This window comes from Peromyscus californicus, unplaced genomic scaffold, assembly GCF_007827085.1.
Source record: "Peromyscus californicus insignis strain IS unplaced genomic scaffold, ASM782708v3 Scaffold_16__1_contigs__length_79575227, whole genome shotgun sequence".
Lineage (NCBI taxonomy): Eukaryota > Metazoa > Chordata > Mammalia > Rodentia > Cricetidae > Peromyscus > Peromyscus californicus.
Window position 1 is genome coordinate 68,295,515 of NW_026294458.1, and position 10,875 is coordinate 68,306,389.

Consider the following 10,875-nt stretch of genomic DNA (forward strand, 5'->3'; position numbering starts at 1 on the left):
GGTTGGGCTCACAGTTTCAAAGTTTCAGTCTAAAGTCAACCGGATCCATTTTAGGGTAACTTGAGGGAAAACAGAACTTGGTAAAGGAACATGTGCTATAGGAAACTTGCTCATGTTATGGTAGCCAAAAAAAAAGAGAGAGAGAGAGAGAGATAATAAGAAGAGACAAGAGCCAAAATGTATTCTTCAAAGGCATGCCCCAGCAACACAATTTTCCTACTAGTCTCACTCTTCACCACAACTGCCAGTGGTCTGTTTAAATTTTGAATCTATCCTTGGTTTAAACCATTCATTAGATGAGAGCCCTCATGATCTAAGGATTCTTGGAAACATTGCAGACATACCCAAAGGTATGCTCTACTAATCTCTTAGGCATTGCATTAGTTACTTTGTATTGTGACAAGACGCCGTGACCAAGGCCACTTAGAAAACAAAGAGTTTATTTCGGATTACGGTTCCAGAGAGCTAGAGTTCACGATGGGGGAGTGGAGGCATGAGAACTGGAATACCAGCTGAAAGCACACAGCTGAACTCTTAAGTAAAAAGCAGAGATAGCAATGGGAATGACAAATGGCATTGACATCTCAAAGCCCATCTCCAGTGACATCCATCTCCCAAGGCCATATGCCCTGCACTTCTCAAATAGCCCCAACAACAAGGAACCAAGTGTTCAGATGCTAGAGACGATGGGGTCATCTCATTGAAACCAACACATACATCTCTAAACACAAACAAGTTGATAATCAAACATACTAAATCCCCCAAAATCCTTATTTTATATTAAATTATGAAGTATAATACATTCCCTGAACTGCATAGTGATATGTAGTGTTATATACCGAGTGTCATAAATGAAAGTGAGAGTACTTCAAACCACTGCCAAGTTGTTGAAGCTTAGATCGAATGTTCATTGTACTATAATTCCTTATAAGAAGTTTGTCTCGTTTTTTTTTTTCTATTTGGAGCAATTATGTATCATTTTAGGTTTTGTTTACCACAGTAAATGTAATGAGTTTACCCAAAAAGATAATATGATTTAATCTTGGTAGCTAGAAGATCTTAATTTTAAATGGAGAAAGGTTAAGAAATCACTGTATATAATATTTTATCAAAATTATGAACTTATACACATAAGTTCCATACTGCAAATGAAGAAATAACTGCATAGGTGTCCAGATATGGTGGCTTTCAATGGTAACATATAACTAAAATTAAATCCCAGATACATTAATATTGAGAATTACTATAATACCTAGCAGATAGTCTCTTTGTATTTTTTGTTGTCATTAATTAATCTGTTTGCTTCCTACTCTGTCATCACTAAACTTGAAAAAAATTAACATCCAGACCATCACTCTCACAGCATTTGACTCTGATAGATCCATAGGAGAAGAAACTCCTTCAACAAAATGAGCTGTAATTGACAAAAGAAATAAGGTAGCCCATACATGGGCCTCACAAAAGCTTCAGAGTCAATGTGTCACTTAAGCTGAGTCACGCAGTACACCAACCAATGAAGGACCAAGTTTGAACAGCAAGTCCTTCTTGTATTCCTGGAAACGCCAGTAGTCTGCTAAAAGTAGAGGAGAAGAGGGGAGGGACAACGGTAGTGAGTGTGATCTCAGCTAACCTGACACACCTCTGCATGTGTCTGAGGGCATTTGCAGAAAGCTTTGGCTGAAGAGAAGAGACCCACACTGAACATGGGTCGCAGCGTCCGATAGACCAAGATCCTAGAAAGCAAGTGAAACACTAGTCAGGATTCCTTGCTCTCCGATTCTTGAATGAAGACGCAATGCGACCAGCCACCTGGCTCCTGCTTCTGTTTCTTCCCTGCCGTGGTGGGATGTCTTCTACAAAAACGAATGCTGAAATCCTTTGTGGCTAGGTAGTCAAGCATTCATTTTGTTACAACAATAAGAAAAGTTAAGTAACACTTCCACACTATAAAATAGTTTCTAAGTCATGTTAAATATTTTCTACTTTATCCAGTAGAAAATTATTAGAGTTTAGTGATTTAGAGATATGGTTGGATGCTTTCTACGCCAGATTTTAGGGAAGAGCTGAGGCACAACAGATGTTGGAAGCAGGAAGCCACTTTGGATTCTGTCTCAACGCTCTATTGGATGAATTCCAAGCTGAGAGGTGCTGAAAGAAACAAAGAAGAAAGTCCTGACTTGAAAAAACTTTTGAGAGAAAGAATTACAAAGAATTATACCAGTCATATGTGGGGGTGCTAACCCCAAAAAAACAGAAGGGATTTTTTTCTGAAATATTAAGTTTTTTAAAAAAAGAGGTATTTTTGTTGTGATCTACATTCACGTGTATGAATCCTAAAGCAAATCACAGTCATTGCTTTTCTAAGACCCCCACCTCCATGACCCACTAGGTCATCTCTAGTGCTCCAATTACAGAGATTTTTACTGAGAATGGATGATTACAATTACAGCCTGGAGAGAGAATAATAATCAAGAGTTAAATTAACCTTCAGGAATAAAAGTCCAGGTGGTGTTAGGAAAATCTGAGTCACATTTAGAAGCAAGCCATCTGACCCCAACAGGGTAAAAGAACTCTTAGGTAGGTGGCAATGTTGACAGATGTTAAGAAGAGCCTTGACCCAACCATGAAAAAAGGAACAGCTGGAGTCATCCGCCCATCATCTGATCAGCACATTGCAGAAATCACAGCAGGACAGAGTGAACTTCATGCAGGACATCTGATCAGTGACAGAGGACACCCCCAGACTCCCTCACACACTTTCGTGAATACTGTTTACTCTTTCAGTGATTTGTGTGCCCATTTTCTTCCAGCAGCCACCCTCTGGCACTATTATTTAACAGATGTGTGAAACTCAGCCTTAAACAGCTGAGCTTTCCCTTAAAGCCCTGATACTCTTATTTGAATAACTGCCTTGGAAGGTTCATGGAACCCATTTGGCCACAGGCCTCTCAGGAATTGGCAAGTACTAAGTAAGGATTTCTTGCCCCAGTAAAAAAAGCCTAGCACCTCGGGTCTCCATGTAATCTCCAAGTAAGATTCAATACCAGAGCTTCTCTGCAAATCCATGCTATTGTTCACATATGACTGACCAAGAAAATTGCCTCAAAATTTGCATCTAGAAAACCCAATCTAAGTCAGCTTTATTAGCAGCACTTTCAAACATTCCCCCGTATTGGTCCCTTTCTTTGTTATTATAATGAAACATCTAAAACAGGCTGCTTATTTTACTCACAGTTTGGAGATTCAAAAGAAGAGTACAAGCATCAGCTGGATTCGGGTGAGAACCTTGCAGCCAATGGTGTCACAATGACCAGAGCAGATGCTGAAGGGAGAAGTCACATGGGGAATAAAACCACAAGAAGCTGAATCCCACAACCTGTAACACGAATTCCTAAATGGTCTTATAATAAAAAAAATCCTGGAGCCAGATATTGGGGTAGATGCTGACAGATCAGAGAGACAAAGGAATCAGCCACAGCTACTCCTCACCTCGCCAACTCCACGAATCTTCTCACTGAATGTCTCTGAGTCCTCAGGCCTTATATACCTTTCTCTGCCCAGCCATTCCACCTCCTTCCTAGTACTGGGATTAAAGGCGTGTGTGCTTCCCAAATACTGGAAACAAAGGCATGAGATCTCAGGTGCTGGGATTAAAGGTGTGTGATTCCCAAGTACTGAGATTAAAGCACCTCCCACTTTCCCAATGAGTACCTAGCTTTCAACTCATGATCTCTGGGGTGGGGTTGGGGGGACACATTCAAACCAAACTGCAATCACAACAGCCCCTTTCCTTATTTTATAGTGACATAGAAAGTTCACAGACAACTCATTCGTGACACAGAAAAGGACAATGTTGGTTTTGAAGAGGCAACTTACAGAGTCTCTGTATTCCAAAATATCATGGCTGGGTTTTTGTTTATTTGTTTTACTGGGGAAATGCATACCCACAATTGTGTATGTCTGATTTTTTTTTTCAAGAAAACATCAGATAAGAGCTTTAGATGACCAAGAACATTAGTTGTCTTATTCACGTGGATCTCTCTTTTGCATTTCTGCTTCACACTTTTGTGACTACAGGCCATAAAGGGTTCCTGCTTTCTTACTACTTGTTCTCTGAATGACCTCCATGCTGTACTATCACTTCGTTCAGTTGGTATCAGCACTTTCAAAAACTGTACTTTGTCTCTTGGCTTAGAGGTGCTATCTTCACAGGTTCTGACCCAGTTCACTCTAAGATATGTGTCTACCAAGGATGATGTAGAGCTTTGCAGGGGCCTGTCTGAACTTGAAATGTACCAAGCTCTATGGCCAGCTACCACAGCAGTGAAGACAGCTATTAGCCTTAATGGAAGTTGTGGGTAACAGACCAAAGAAGCTCCCCGGGTCTAATCTCTACTTTCTGGGTCTGCTCAAGGTTACATCTGGTTTTGGTGCCAGGTTTGAGATTAGCATCAGGGTATCCAGACTCTCAATCTACTCTATTTAATATCCAACAAGATTTTTTTTCTCCCTCGATTCAAAGAGGCCCTTCAAGTTTCTGCCTGTGACACTGGTGGTTTTACCACTCCCTTTATGGGAAAGAGAGATGGAAACCTTCCAGGTGAGTCACGGTTTATCTTTTAATTTAGCAAATACCTAGAGTGGCAGAAGTTGAAAATGTCCATTTCATAGCATGCTGACCAGTGAATGACCTAATATGCAAATTCCCAGCAAGGAATGGAATATTAGAAGGCATACATACCTGAGATTGTAAAATGAAAACTGTTTATATAGCATTGCAGTTACCTAAGCAACAGAATTTTTGTGATTGTAAAAACAAGAACACTATATTGTTCTCTTTATGACTGAAATATCTCAAAAATAAATTAATAAGCATTAACTAACTTAAATAATTTTGTTATCTTTTTTATGGTGTTTTCCCTACAAGTATGTCTGTGTAAGGGTGTCAGATCCTCTGCATTGGAATTACAGATAGATGTGAGCTGCCATGTGGGTGCTGAGAATTGAACTTGGGTCTTCTGGAAGAGTAATCAGTGCTCTTAACCACTAAGCCATCTCTCCAGTCCCTTAAATATTTTTATTATTCCAAGTTCTAATAGTTTCTGGACTTTGAACAATCATTTTATTAATAACAAAGTTATTATACATAATAACAATCAAAATAAATTATACTTTTTATTCTTTAAGTAAATTTGATAGAAGGTAAAATCTTATATTTAAATTTTGGAGATTTTTAATTAATAGAATCAGGGTTCAGGAAAGAAAACAGCATATTACTAGTCATAGATTATTAGGAGAACATATTTGTAGAGCTCTGGAATTATTTTTTGAAAAGCTAAATATTAAAAGTAATAGATCGAGTAATGGCAGGAGTGATGGCTCATTAGATAAAGTACTTAGCATGTAAGTGTGCGTACCTAAGCTAAGGTCCCCAGAACAGACGTGAGAACAAATAAGGTAGTGGAAGTCTTTCAAGTCCTTTTATGGTGAGATGGGAAATGGAGACAGGAAGATCCTTAAAAGCCTGCAGGCCAGCATACATAACAGTGAACAAGGCACCCTGTCTCAAACAAGATACAAGGTAAGGAGTAACACCAGAGGAGGTTCTCTGTGTGCATGTGTTGGCATGTGCCCACCTGTACTCACATACACACACAAGAACACATGCACACATGTGTATACAAAAAGCCTGAGTAAAGCACATTGACCTCATCCCTGCAGGCAAGCATTACTTATTAGTTAAAACTATTTTGAGACTTCAACTTACCCCAGTCGAAATAGGTAAGACTAAGGAATGACTATAACAAAAGGCTGATCCTCCTCAAACAAAGGACCATTTATTCCTCCTGACAGCATACTCTAGAACATCAGTTTTCTTCTGATCTTTAGACTAGACAAAATATCAACTCTCTCTGGGTTTCAGTCTTACAGATTGTAGATGTCGAACATTGCCAGTTTCAATAATCATGAGGCAAATTCCTTATAATTCTTTTTGTGCACATATGTATGCACATATACACACATACATGCTGTTAGATGTATTTCTCTGAAGAATTATAATACAAGCACTTACTGTGTGCTGAGAATTATAAATTTCACGACAGAGCCACAAGAAATGTATTATCCTACCCATTTTAAGGATAAAAAAGTACAACCAAGGTAAGTTTTAATGATGTAGTTCAAGGACTATGTAAAAAAGGCTATGTCCAGGGTTCAAACACAAGCCTATATACTCTCAAAGCCTACATCCAACATTTACTCTCCTATCTCCCAAGACACTCACACTTTGGTAATGCAGTAGAGTGGTCAGAAGTGAAGCCTTTGTCAATACACCAGAAGCATGCTGAGCTCCAGACTTGTTCTTGGGCCTGACTGACTTATTTCTTGAATAGGACTGTGCTGAACAGAGACCACATCCCAGAATTCTGTATTCCTGATGAACCTTCAACAAAAAAACATATATAAGGTTACTGACCAGTTCTTGATCTGCACTTGCTCCTGGCTTTTCAGTGCCTCTGTTGAGGCAAGTCAAGGTTTCCATTTAGTAACCAGAAACTTTGCAAAGCACCTCCTTGGTGTGTGACATGGTGCACGGACATGTTTCCATACACTAGATCTCAATGGGCTTGACGGTACACAGATATTTAGGGTAAGTTACAGATACAATGGGGGAGGAAAGATGACAGCTTGTATGCAGAGGTCTCATTCTGAAGAACTGTCTTTGAAGTCAAGGAGGTGGATGTCTGCATCAGAGATGGAGTGGGGAACAGAGCTGAGAATGATGCTCGCGTGTCGTTCCCCAGTTCTCTCAACTTGGCTATTTTTAAGTCAAATGACTTGAAATAGGTCAAGTATTCTTGTTTTAATTAAGAATAATGACCATAGACACTGAGAAGTTTGGGGGGGGTTGTTTGCTTGTTTGCTTGCTTGCTCATTTGAGGGGTTTTTGTTGTTTTGTTTTAACTAAGCCAAGTTTTCAGCTCTTTAAATACAATCAAATGCATCTGGAAGCTTTTGTTCAATCACAAAACATTTTTCATCATCATAATGGACAGTCCAATTTTTCCTTTGTTTAGATTTTTAATACATACATATGCATACATGTTCGGCATGTGCATATCCTTGTGAGATAATGTAGGCACCGTGCACATTTGTGATTGTTATGTACATATGTCATGTGTGGAAATGTGTGTCTCAATGTACTTTGAATGGAAAGTTCTGTGTAGTTTGCAGGTAAATGCCATACCTGTGTTTCTATTTCAAGAGTATACATATAGAACAACAATAAATCATAATAATTATTTTGCATCATAACATTTTTATAGGATGCTGGAGAGTTAAGGACACTGATTATTCTCATCCAGAGAACCCAGTTCAACTCTCAGCACTCACATGATGGCCCATAAACATCTGTAACTCCAGTTCTAGGGGACCCAATGCCTTCTTTGGCCTATGTGGGTACCAGGCAATCACATGGTGCACAGATATACATGCAGGCAAAACACCCATACATGTAAATTTTAATTTTATAAAAGAAAAATCTATAATATATGGGACAAAGAAATTTAAATATTGGCCTATTAGTGATTGTTTTGAAGTACACTAAATTATATTTGAACCAGTTGTTAAGGCAAAGTATTTTTTTAAGTCATTTTTTTTTTTTTATCCCGGCCACAGTTTCCCCTCCCTCCTCTCCTCCCAGTCCCTCCCCCATTCCCCTTCTGCCCACCCATCCACTCCTCCTCCTTTTCTATTTAGAAAGGGCAGCCTCCCACAATGGTCACATACATGTAGAGGGCCTAGGTCAGTCCCATTCTGGCTCCCTGGTTGTCGGTTCAGACTCTATGAGCTCCTATGAGCCCAGGTTAGTGATTCTGTCGGTTCTCTTGTGATTGACCAGGACTTCTTTTTTTTTTATTTCATTTTTTATCTAAGAATTTTTTTATTCATTTTACATACCAACCACAGATCCTCCTCTTATCCCTCTTCCCGCTCCCCCCACCAGCCTTCCCCCCACATACCCCCTATCCCCTCCTCTGAAAGGTTAAGGCCTCCTATGAGGAGTCAGCAAAGCCTTTGACTAGAACTTCTTCAATTTTTTTTATTTTATTACTTTATGCATACTCTCTCTCTCTCTCTCTCTCTCTCTCTCTCTCTCTCTCTCTCTCTCTTACTCGTGTGTGTGTGTGTGTGTGTGTGTGTGTGTATGTGTGTGTGTGTGTGTCCATGTGGTACATGCTCACACACACACACACACACACACACACACACACACACATCATGCACACATGCATACAGTACCAATGAAGGCAAGAAGTGCATGTTCACTCCACTGCAGCTGGAATTACAGATGATCATAAGCAACCCAAGGTGGGAGCTAGGAATTGAACTCCAGTCTTCTGGAAGAGCAGCAAGTGCTCTTAACCACTGAGCCCTCTCTCCAGCACCATCACTAGGACTTTAAATGACAGAAAAGACAATGGAGAGGGTTTAAAAGGCAATAGTGATGTGCTATAAGTGGAGACTTAGACAAGGAAAAATATGGCATACCATAGAACTGTGAGAAAGCTGTCCTGTAGAATTCACCGTCTTGCAAAACACGCAGCAATGACTAGAGAGATACTGGGGGTTATTCACAGTAGACTGGAGGTTGAGGTTTAAGCTTTCTATGTGAAAGAGAAAATTAGCTTAACACTACTGAGAATATAAAGTGGTGCAGCCACCATAGAAATCAGTATAAAAATTATTTTTTAAAAAAAGCCAGTAGAGTTACAATCACCATCTGACCCAGCTATAATACTCCAGGACATATCCACAAAGGACTCTATTCTACCACAGAGATACAGTCATGTTCATTGCTGCTATGTTGACAATAGCAAAGAAATGGGATAAATCTAAATGTTCAACAGTCAATAAATGGATTTTCAAAGGTGGTTTGTATGCACAGTTAAATTTTAGTCAGCTACAAAGAAAAATAAAATTATGACATTTGCAGGAAAATGGATATTATTACGGAAATTATTATGTTAAGTGAGGTAACAGACTCACAAAGACAAAATCCCCACATTTTCTCTCATTTTCATAAAACTAGAAAGTGGAATAAGGAATATTAAGAGAAGGGAAGATGTGGGGGGAGAAATAGAGAGAGAGAATACTACAGGGGGAAATGGGGCTATCAGGACAGGGGAGGAGGATACGGGACATGTGTGTATGAAAATACCACCGTGAAACCGATTACTTTGTATGCTAATTTTTTTAAACTACAAAAAAGAAAAAAAGACCATGAGCACTTTTTTCAAGAACAATATTGTAAGAAATGTGTTTTAGGAACATTAGTGTCATTTTCATAAGTAGAAAAGAGATGAGCCAGGCTTCCTGACATCCAAAACTTCACAGGATGCATGGAGACATTGGGCTCTGCTCATCCTTATTCAGCCAGCAGGCTTGGACATGGGAAGAAAAGTGAGGGCTGCTGATACCATCCACAAATCCATGACAGAATGAAAATTTTAATACTATAAATATAGAAAGAGAAGAAGAGATACTACAAGCACTGAAAGGTAGATTAGTGTGGTTTTTATGTAAGAGATATGAGGGAAATCACTAGGATATTACCAATTTGCCTTCTACCTGAGTGTTTTCACACATAACAGTTTTGACCTAATTTGCTCCATGTTTCCAATTCCACATAGCTAAACATTTGCTGATGCGGTAAACAGAACTGAATAACAGATCTGTAGCACCAGGCGACTGAAGAACAGGTAAGCTCAGTTATAGACAGGCCATATTTGAACAGAAGACTGAGTATTCAAATGCAAATACATAGAACTCAGCTGCACATACCTATGGAGACGCTGAAGGAAAAGGAAGATCTGGGTCAATATATAAGCTGGCAGTATTTTGTAGCAGTGTTCATCTTCCAGTTATTAAAAAAATCACTGTAGGGTACATATCAATTGCATTTGATAATTTTCATCAAAGTCTTTATTTTTACCCTTGTCCAAATAAACTAAAAGCTCCTATTTGCTTCAAAGTTGTATTTTTGAAAAATAGAAAGAAAAAAATAGAATTCGAAATGTAAGCAATGTCTCCTAATCTAAGGCAAAGCACTCTTCCACTGATGAAGCTGATGACTAGTGTCAACATTTTTACTGTAAAACATCATAATAAAACTGAATTCTGCTTAGAGAGGATGGCAGCTTGGCTTTCCTCCAGAGATCAAGAGCACTGCAGTGTCTTCTTCAATGGTGAGAGTTTTTCAGAAGATCCAACACTCTAATGATTGTTTCTTTTACCTATTGGAAGGCCCCACTAAAGGTAACCAAGAGGAATGGCAACAACCTGTAATGTTTGGGGTGGATGGAGTCTATCAGAGACCCTATTGCTGAAGTCACCACGAATTTCAAATCAGAACATGGAAAAATCAAGCTGGTAATGATCTGGAAGCTTCATCCCTACTGGCCAGTTTTCATAGTGCTAGAAATTACAATGTATGCTACTAGAGTAGAAAAGCAGTCACTAATCATACCTGTATGTGAACCCCACAAACTACAACAATGACTGGCCTGGCAAGACATATCCACTATTGTGATAGTGGCACAAACATCATGAGAGCAACCAACCACTTTCTAGCTGGATTTAAGTACTGCTTCACAAGATGAAACCCATGCCTATCACCATTATTGGACCAAGATAATGTGGCTAGATAGATCATAGAATATAGTATAGAAATTACCACTTTTTTTTTCCAAATGGATATAGTCCTAAACCAACTCCTAATAGCTTGTCTATATCCATAGGTCAATGCATCTTTCAACCCTAATCCTAGAAGCTTGTATTTGCAGGCAAATAGTAATTAACACAAAGACCCACAAA

General features: G+C 39.0%; 1 long non-coding RNA gene across 1 annotated transcript; it reads right to left on the reverse strand.

Moving 5' to 3' along the window:
- Positions 1-954: 954 nt before the first annotated feature.
- LOC128111581 (uncharacterized) lies at positions 955-8,662 on the reverse strand. The gene is made up of 4 exons (XR_008218677.1): positions 8,551-8,662; positions 6,284-6,442; positions 3,233-3,322; positions 955-2,148 (listed from the first exon to the last, which is right to left on the reverse strand). It is a non-coding gene; the product is annotated as an uncharacterized LOC128111581 (long non-coding RNA).
- Positions 8,663-10,875: the final 2,213 nt, after the last annotated feature.